Source organism: Mirounga leonina, unplaced genomic scaffold, assembly GCF_011800145.1.
Source record: "Mirounga leonina isolate KUSES-001 unplaced genomic scaffold, KU_Mleo_1.0 Mir_115, whole genome shotgun sequence".
Classification (NCBI taxonomy): Eukaryota; Metazoa; Chordata; class Mammalia; order Carnivora; family Phocidae; genus Mirounga; species Mirounga leonina.
In genome coordinates, this window is record NW_023270268.1 from 46,666,935 (window position 1) to 46,676,568 (window position 9,634).

Here is a 9,634-nt window from a genome sequence, read left to right on the forward strand (position 1 = left end):
GGAGACTTCATGGGAAAATAACTTAGATTCATTTCTTTCTTTCCTCTCTCTCTCCATCTCTCTCTCCCACCCTGTCTTCACCTTTATTCCCCCCGTTCTCTCCTCTGTAAGAATTTAGAGAATGCTAATCTGTGCCATGCACTGTGGTAGACATTGACAACAATACATTTAATCTGAATCAGTTTTCATGCTCAAAGAACACAAAGAAGAGTTGGAAAGATAGATGTCAACAAATAGACACAATTCAAACTGATAACTTAAATCCTAGAAGACTATGCAAACTGCTATGGAAAAGAGAAAGAAAGATCCCTGATTCCTAAGGAGCAATGGAGAAGAAAGTGTCAGAAGATGATGAGTCTATGGAATACAAACTTTCCCAACTTTACAGTTTTCCCATGTCATGCAACTTTCTAAAAGCTTTATCATGCTCATATGATAAAGAAAATACTATTTGCCTTCCTTAGTTGCACAATATCCAAACCTTAAGTTTGTTAAGTCAATGATGTAATGATCACCTGAGTTTTGGACCCACAAAATCTGATGATACTCAACCTGAATTGATTGATGCATTGGCAGAATGTGTGTATCTTTTTTAATTATCTTATTTGCCAATATCAAGTGCATCCCCACCACGTACTTGGGTAAATGGTTACAATATTTTGAAATAGACTTAAAAGAAATTATTAAAATGCTTACCTTATTGCATTAAAAAAAAAAAAAACAACTCCAAAGACTGGATTTATTTACTAGTCTTACTTCAAATATGAATATTTAGGGTTGAATGAGTAAACTAGATCACCACAAAATTTCGACCTCCATTTTTTCATTAGTATTAACATTTTAATTTTTCCCCCATGTTGTTATCAAAGGAAAATGGATTGCTCCTCACTTGATATTATTTTTCTTCTTTTGCTGACCTTGTGGCTGGAGGTTCCCATAATCCTGAAAGGAAGAAAACCCTGGGCAGTCATTGCTCTGTCTTGTTAATTTCCAAAGTACAAACAACTTGTCCTCTCATAATAGCAAAACCCTTGAACAAACTAATCAATTATTTTGTCTTCTGAGAGCTTTTAAAGATAGTGAATTAACGAATTACTAGAGTCTAACACTTTCAACTGAAAAACAAATATTTATTGAATGACTGCTCTGGGCTAAGCATGTGCTTATGGAATTGCAACAAGGCACCGCTCCTGCCCCAATGGAGATCATAGTTCAGGCGGGAAAAAAGGTACAAAGCCATACCATGTAGGACCTAGAAGCACGTAGGGAACAGGGTGATTGGCGGGGCCCGGGCACTAAATCTAGCTTGAGGTGATGCAGGAAGCTCTCCCAGAGAGGTGCCAACCAGATGAGCAGTCTCAACTAGGTGAAGAGGAGGGAAGGGCATCCCAGGTAGAAGAGGCCACCCTAGCTAAAGCCCACAGGAAATGAGTAGGGGACATTGATGTCATTATCAATGTACCTAAAATACAAGGCACAGAGGGGTAAATGGGAAAGATGGATACGCTGGAATGGGATCATAGAGCCCTCACAGGTCTCGGTAAAGAGTTTATACTTTCAGAGGCCATCTGTAGACAGATGGAATATTCTGGTTGCCCCTGGCAGAGGATTTGTGGAGGCAAAACTAGAAAGAGGAAAACCAGTTCTTGGTGATGAAACATCATGGTCAGAATTAGGATAATGAGCAGTTAGGGCATCCTGGGAAGCAGATGCCAAGATGGATGAAACATGCAAAAAAACCATACTGGGGAGGAAGCTGGAGAAAGTGGGAAGGGCCTGCAGATTGTTCTGTTATCTGACCTGGTGAGGGAAAGAGGGCAAGGAGGAGGATAGGGTAAGAAGAGTTTCAGACTACAGCACAGTTAGAGGGAAGTTTCAGCCAGGCTAACAGAGACTCCAAGCCAAAGTGGCCTATTAAAGAAGCCCCACGTTTTGCTATTTTGTGTCTGCATTTTGTGTGGGGGGGTGTGAGGGAGAGAGAGGCCTAATTTTACTATTTGGTGGGGGTGGGCTGGGGTTGGGGAGCCTGGTCAGAGGTAGCAGAAGGGCTAGGAGTTGCTTGGCACTCATACTGGGATGGGGAGTGGGGGGCGGAGCGGAAAGGGCTGCCTCAAGGCCTGTTGGGAAGGAGAAACTGAAACCAGCCCCGACTGAGTCCAACCTAGGGAGGTAGGGATGGGAATTGGGTATGGAGGAATGAGGGGCCACCCTGTCTCAGGGCTAGACAAGAGGTCCTGGCCCTGCCTCGCTTTTCCCTTACAGGGCTGCAATCCCTCCTGCTCCCGGGGCCACACGAACCCCAAACATTGCTACCCTGATGCAGAGGAGAGGGTTAGGCGTGTGAAGGCAGCTGGCAGGGAGCCTAGGGGAGTTAAGGAGCACAGGGTGGGGCCCAAGTGTGGAGAACGTGGCAGCCACATGGGCAGTTAGTTCCTGGAAGCGATGACCACAGAGAGAGCCACACTTCCCAGGGAGACTGCAGTGCCCCAAAGCCACTTCCATGGGCTGGATCAGGCACCCTTGCCAGGACATTTGACGGGCAGTGGGCTGGGGAGGGGGGCAGCGTTTTCCAGTACAGGGCAGTCTCCGTGCTCTGCTGGGCTGTGGGCCGCTTCACCAGCTCAAAGGACTCTGTGTGTGGAACGTTCCGTCTTTAAGACCACCCTCAGGATGGGGATGACCTCTCTGGACTCACCTTGCCCGGCTGGCCCCTCGACCTTGAGGAAGAGCACCGTGATGTTGTCAGGCAGGTGCTCCAGCACAAGGCTACAGGAGCTCGGTGAGGAGCAACAGTGGCCCAGCTTCAGCTACAATGAAGCCCCCAGGCTCTTCATACACTTCACCCTGAGCTGCAGGAGCTATTCTTCTTCCTCAAATGTCACATCTGCTTTGGCACTGGAGGTGATGGCCGTGAAGGTGAGGTCGTAAGAGTTGGCTGCCAGCCCCAAGTTGGCCTGTAGGTTGACGTTGCTCCTCTCCTTCTTCCAGTTTGCTGTTGCCCCACACTCCAGCCTATGAGCATCTCCAGGTCAGGCCCAAACATGCAATCTTCAGGGTCATCTCTAGGCACAGGATAGGTTGCAGAGGGCAGTGTCTGAGGCCTTGGCTGTCCATGGAGTCAGCAGTGACCATACGCATCTCTCCCACATCCATGACTTGGATACTGAGGTCCAGGGCCTGGATGACATTATAATAGCCCAGGTTAACACTGGCTGTGGCTCCTCCTGAACCTGCGTGTGGTTCTCCAGTGAGGTCTGCACTTGCAGGGATGAGGCCCTTGGCTGGGTGGCTCTAGCAGGGTAGGCCTGGGACCAATGTCTTCTTCCTCAATAGCAGATTTCCCTGCATGTCCAGGCATTCCTCCAGGGCAAGTTGGGCTTGGGCTCAGGCTCCAGGAACACTCCCTCTACTGCTGCGGTCTGGTGGGCCTCCTCCAGTGGGGGATGCCCCAGGAACTGGAAGGGTGGCAGCTGGTTCAGGTCCTCCTTATCCTCTTGGTTTACCTTCTCCTTCCCCACCTCTTCCTCCTCCTCCTTCACTTTGCATCTTCTACCCTCACCAGCTCCTTGAAGTCCTCAAGTGTTGGGATGCCATCTAATAAAGGGTTAATTCATATCCAAAAAAATATAAAGAACCCCTACAAATCAATGGGGGAAGAAATCTGATTGACAAATGAGCAGAGGATCCGAATAGGTATGTTTCCAAAGAAAACACAGATGGCCAACAGGTATGTGAAAAGGTGCCCAACATCACTAGTCATCAGGGAAGTGCAAATCAAAGCCACAATGAGCTCTCATCACACAGGTGTTACAATGGCTATGACCAAAAAGACAAGGACTAACAAACGTTGGCAAGGATGTGGAGAAAAGTGAATCATTGTACACTGTTGGTGGGGACACAAATTGGTGCAGCCACTGTAGGAAACAGTATGGAGTTTCCTCAAGAACTTAAAAATAGAACTACCATACAATATAGCAATCCTACATCTGGGTATTTATCTGAAGGAATTGAAAACATGAACTTGAAAAGATATCTGTACCCCCATGTTCACTGCAACATTATTTACAATGACCAAGACGTAGAGACAACCTGTGTTCATAGATGGATGAGTGGATAAAGAAAGAAAGAATAAAATAGAATATTATTCAGGCATAAAAAAGAATGAAGTCTTGCATTTGTGACAACATAGACCATAGATGGACCTATGGACCTCAAGGGCATTATGCTAAGTGAAATAAGTCGACAGAGAAAGACAAATACCTTATGATCTCACTTATATATGGACTCTAAAAACAAAACAAAACAGAACTCATAGATACAGAGAACAGATTGGTAGTTGGGTGGGCAAAAGGAGTGAAGGTGGTCAAAAGATAAAAGCTTCCAGTCATAAAATAAATAAATCTTGGGGATACAATGTACAACATGGTGATTAGAGTTGATATAGTTAAGAGAATGGATCTTAACAGTTTGGGTTTTTTTTAAAGATTTTATTTATTTATTTGACAGAGACAGAAATAGTGAGAACAGGAACACAAGCAGCAGGAGAGGGAGAGCGAGAAGCAGGCTTCCCGCCGAGCAGGGACCCCGATGTGGGACTCGATCCCAGGACTCTGGGACCATGACCTGAGCCAAAGGCAGACGCTTAACGACTGAGCCACCCAGGCGCCCTTAACAGTTCTTATAACAAGAAAAATATATAATTCTGTGTGGTGATGGGTGATAACTAGACATGTTATGGCGATCATTTTACATTGTATGCAAATATTGAATCCTTGTGTTGAAACTAATGTTATATGTCAATTATATCTCAATTTAAAAAACTTATTGATAAAAAAGAATACAAATTAAAAGACCTTTATTTTCCCACTGCTTTACAAGCCAAAAAAAGAAAGGAGAGTGGAGTAGCACATAAGGAGGAAACATAGCCTTGGCATGAATGCAGTGATAGATTGAGGAGGGAAGCAACTAGGATTGTCAGTCAACTGTACTTCCTACACAGTTGGAGATCTGGGAGGTGCATATTCATGGCTGCTACAGGGATGAGAAAGAATATATAAAGTATAGAAGTCTAGAGAAGCGTGATTTATGATTGACTGAATATGGAGGGGAAAGAGAAAGAGGAAGGACACAGGGTGACTGAAGTTTCTGGGCCACTGGTGCAAAGCAACACAACTGATGGAGAAAGAATGGTGGATATAATAGGGATGGAGATAAACTCCTTTTGTCAGATTGAATATTAAGTATTCTGGAATATCTATGTGGATACAACCAGCTAACAACTGGGAAAACATATCTGAAGACAGATGGGTTCCCAATGGACCTTATGTTTATCCTCATCCTTAGCTATATATATATATTCCTCATTATTTCATAAAGATGAAGCTATTTGCTTCCAGAACATCAGATTTAAAAAGCATTCAGTCTGAAGTCATTTACGTGATGCAACTTTATAAAATTAACTGTATTAAAGTAATTCTGTTCAACAAAAGATAACATTAAGAAACTGAATAGACAGGCCAACAAAAGTCAAATACACAGAATTTTTTTTTTTAATTCCAGAAATCAATAAGAAAAAGACTGACAATCCATTAGGAAAATGAGCAATGGACTTACGTGGGTACTTTTAAAAGAGGATATTCAATGCAAGAGAAAAACAAAATGAGATACTACTACAAATGCACCCCATCTGCTGAAATGAAAAAGTCTGACCATATCAAGTATTACCAAGTATGCAAAACACTCGTATATGGCTGGGTAGAGTACACGTTGGTACAAGCACTTCATGAAAAGTTTTATGAAGTTGAAGCGCCATATAACCTATGGCCCAGCAAATCCATTCTCGGGCTTGTATCTAACAGAAATGCCTGCAAATGCACCAGAAGACATGCCCAGGAATGCTTGTGGAAGCATTAGAACCAGAAACGGCTGTGGACCAGAAATGACATGAATATCCATCAATGAAAAACTGAGAAACAAAAAGGGACAAAATAAATACCTTAGTCCCTCAAAAAGAAAACTTATGGACTGGATGAACAAATGGTGATATAATCATAAAATGGAATAATAATATTGATCAGTGAAGATAAACAAGTCATAGCCACATGCAACAACACAGACAAAACTTACAGAATGTTGACTGAATGAAGCCAAACATAGAAGAAAACATGCACTATGACCCCATTGATATAAAATTAAAATCCCAGTAACACTATGTTTTCTTTTTTTTTAAGATTTTATTTATTTGACAGAGAGAGAGCACAAGCAGGAGGAGCGGCAGGGAGAGGGAGAAGCAGGCTCCCCGCTGAGCAGGACTCTGGGATCATGACTTGAGCCAAAGGCAGACGCTTAACCAACTGAGCCACCCCCCAGTAACACTATGGTATTTAGAGATGTATACTTAGAGGTTAAAATGTCAGGAAAAGCGAGGGTGTGGATTGCAATCGAAAAGGGGCGACCAGGGCTTTTGTAAGCATGTTGGCAATGTTTTATTTCTTGATCTGAGTGATGGTTACATGACTGCTCATGTTATTAAAATACATTAAGCTATACTTTGGTGTTTTAGATGTAGGCATACCTCATTTTATTGTGCTTCACAGATACTCTACTTTTTTTTTTTTTTTTTACAAATTGAAAGTTTATGACAACCTTGCATGGAACAGATCTACCAATGCCATTTTTCCAAAAGCATTTGTTCACTTTGTATCTTTATGTCGTTTTTTGGTAATTCTCATAATATTTCAAACTTTTTCAATATTATTGTATTTGTTACAGTGATGTATGGTCAGTGATTATGACTCACTGAAAGCTCAGATGATGGTTAGTATTTTTTAGAAGTAAAGTATTTTTTTAATTAAGGTGTATACATTGCTTTTGTTTTCAGACATAATGCTATTGCATACTTCACAACCTACATTATAGTGTAAGCATAACTTTTATATGCATTGGGAGAGCAAAAACTTCACTTGACTCACTTCATTGTGATAGTTCCTTTAGTTCAGTGTTCTGGAATCAAAGCCCAGTGTCTCTGAGGTGTCCCTATACCTTTTCTGCTTACTTGTTGCATTTTACAATAAAGAGATAAAAACTGAGAAACAAAAAGGGACAAAATAAATACCTTAGTCCCTCAAAAAGAAAACTTATGGAGAAAGTTTAGAAGGAAATATGAACATCTTTTAACAGATGATAGGAAGCTAGGAGCTAATTTCTACAGTAACAATTTTAAATATACAGGTTTGGGGGATTTGTTTTGAAAAATAAAATAATTTCCTTGAGTCACAGAACTTTTTCTCTTACCAAAAAGTTTCAATAAATAGGAAAAATAAATGTAGAAAGAAATATGTTACATCTGATTATACTTAAAATTTATAAATAAACACATGGAGGAAAGTATATTCTTTGGTTTGACTCTTTCTCAAATACCTAATTAGTATCACAAGGGAGACAGCAGAAAGAAAACCTAGGAGAATAGGTAGAATAACACAAACCACAGCGACAAACCATCTGTCAAGACTCTTCTTCATACCCATGAAAAGTGAAGCCTCAAAATGAGTTAGTGCTTCCTATGATCCAGAGAGCACAAACCATGCTATTTATAAAATGTGAGGTGGAAATTAATTGAATTCCCCACTTGCAGAGAATGTATCTTATCTTGCTTTTTAAAAAATATCAAATATATTTTGGGGGCCATGCTAAAGGTTATTTATAAAAGAATTAGTAATTCAGAATCGTAAGTCTATGGCCATGTTTACCACCAAAGAGTTGTTTGCCAAGATTATATTTTCAATGAAAGAAATGCCCAAGATTGCTCAAGCTCACATTTTCTTGATATGTTAGTTCTTGGTTTGGATTCTGAGGTAGTTTTTAGGTAGTTTCTTATCATCTTGCACTTTTTTTCCCCCTTTTTATAACCAAGTGCAGAAAATGCAGAAAAACTAGTGTGCATTTCCAGCAGATGTCAGTGTTGGCGTTTGATGTGATCTAGGAAGGCCTCCAAGCCAGGGGCCTCACCTAGAAGATGAGCAGTGTTCTGTGCAGATCCTCAGTTCTTGTGCAGTGTGGAAAGATAGTCAGAGAATTCTGTTCTTCTGTAGGATGTTTTCTTTGGAAATATATTGCTGTGAGTTAAGAAATAGATAGGGCTTCAACAGATTCTTCCATCTCTTTTAGATTGAGCTTGTTGTAGTTGCACATAAATTGTATGATTTTATTCTTCCTTTTGCTCCAAAAAGTATATTCACTATCTATTTCTCTGTCTGAACTTCTTCCCAGAATGATGATTTTTTGGCTTGAAGAATTTCAATGTGTTTGTCTTGGAAAAATATATTTAGCACCTACCAGGTACCAAAAAAATAGAATATTCTAGCTGCCTTAAAGGAAGCCTTGTAATTTGTAATTATGACAGTAAGTTCTATCACAAGATATGAACAAGTTACCAAGAAAGCACAGAAGACAGGGTAACAGATACTGTCTGGAGGAGAGAGGTAAGCTTCATTGAGGATGGCATTTGGAGTCTTGAAGGATGAATATGAATGAGTTTTCCAGGGAAGGGTTTTCAGAGAAGAAGAAATGACATGAAAAATTCTAATGAATGCTGGTCATGCATATAACTTCAATACAAGTGATTTTAGGTCATAGTCCTGATTCTTTGGAGACTACTTGAAGTATATTCAAGTAGTTAAAAATAGTTTGTGATTAAGGGTGCCTGGTGGCTCAGTTGATTAAGTGTCTGACTCTTGATTTCAGCTCAGGTCATGATCTCAGGGTTGTGAGAAAAGAATAGTTTGGGATTAAAGACCACTTAAAAAGTGGTTAAGGACACAGAGTTTAGAGTCTACCTAGATTTCAAATTCTTGCTTTCCAATTATTAGGTTATGATACAGGAAAAAAATGTAATATTCTTGTGCATAAGTTTCTTCATTTGAAAAGGAGATAAAGATGACGTCAAGACTCTCTAGGATGGTTAAGAAAACTAAGTGAAATAAATATTATAAAGTACTAAGTACAGTATGCGGTGCATAGTAAGTATTCAAAATGTTAACTATTATTGGTAGCTGTTTTATCTCATTAGTAGTAATGAACAAACACACAATAAGGTTGACACTGAGTAGAGTCACTGAGATTATAATTGGGAAAATAAGTGAACCAATCATTTTTTTAAACCAGTAGTTCACCAATGTTTGATCTGTTTGCAGACTTTGCTTTGTCCTTTATGAAAGAGAACATATCAAAACAGGCATTTTAAACAGTTGTCTGTTTCTGTTGTCTTGCTGTGTGGTTTTGGATCAAATTCACATGCTATCATTGAAGGACCAACTCAGGTTCAAGAACACACCAAGAAAAAGACAGGTTTAAAGAACAGAATGTGAGAAATCTCTTCAATGCAACAACAATGCTTAAGCACTTTCCAGAGAAAATCAGGGTTATTGAGGACTTTGTCAACATAAGCCTGGAAGCCAATATCCTACTTGAAAGTCTGATCACCAGCAGTCTGCCTTCCCTCCTGTCTTGTGAAGAATAGTGACTCCTTTCATAAGTCATAACTAAGAATGAAATGCATTGGTTGAAGGAGAGAATGGGAATCGTATCCATAGCTCCCAGGTTTAGTGACTAGATCTCCATCTCTGTGAGGCAGGTG

At 40.6% G+C, this 9,634-nt stretch overlaps 1 pseudogene; it reads right to left on the reverse strand.

The window, feature by feature from the left end:
• Window positions 1–2,101: 2,101 nt before the first annotated feature.
• On the reverse strand, window positions 2,102–5,812 carry LOC117999454 (annotated as a pseudogene).
• Between the last annotated feature and the right edge of the window lie 3,822 nt (window positions 5,813–9,634).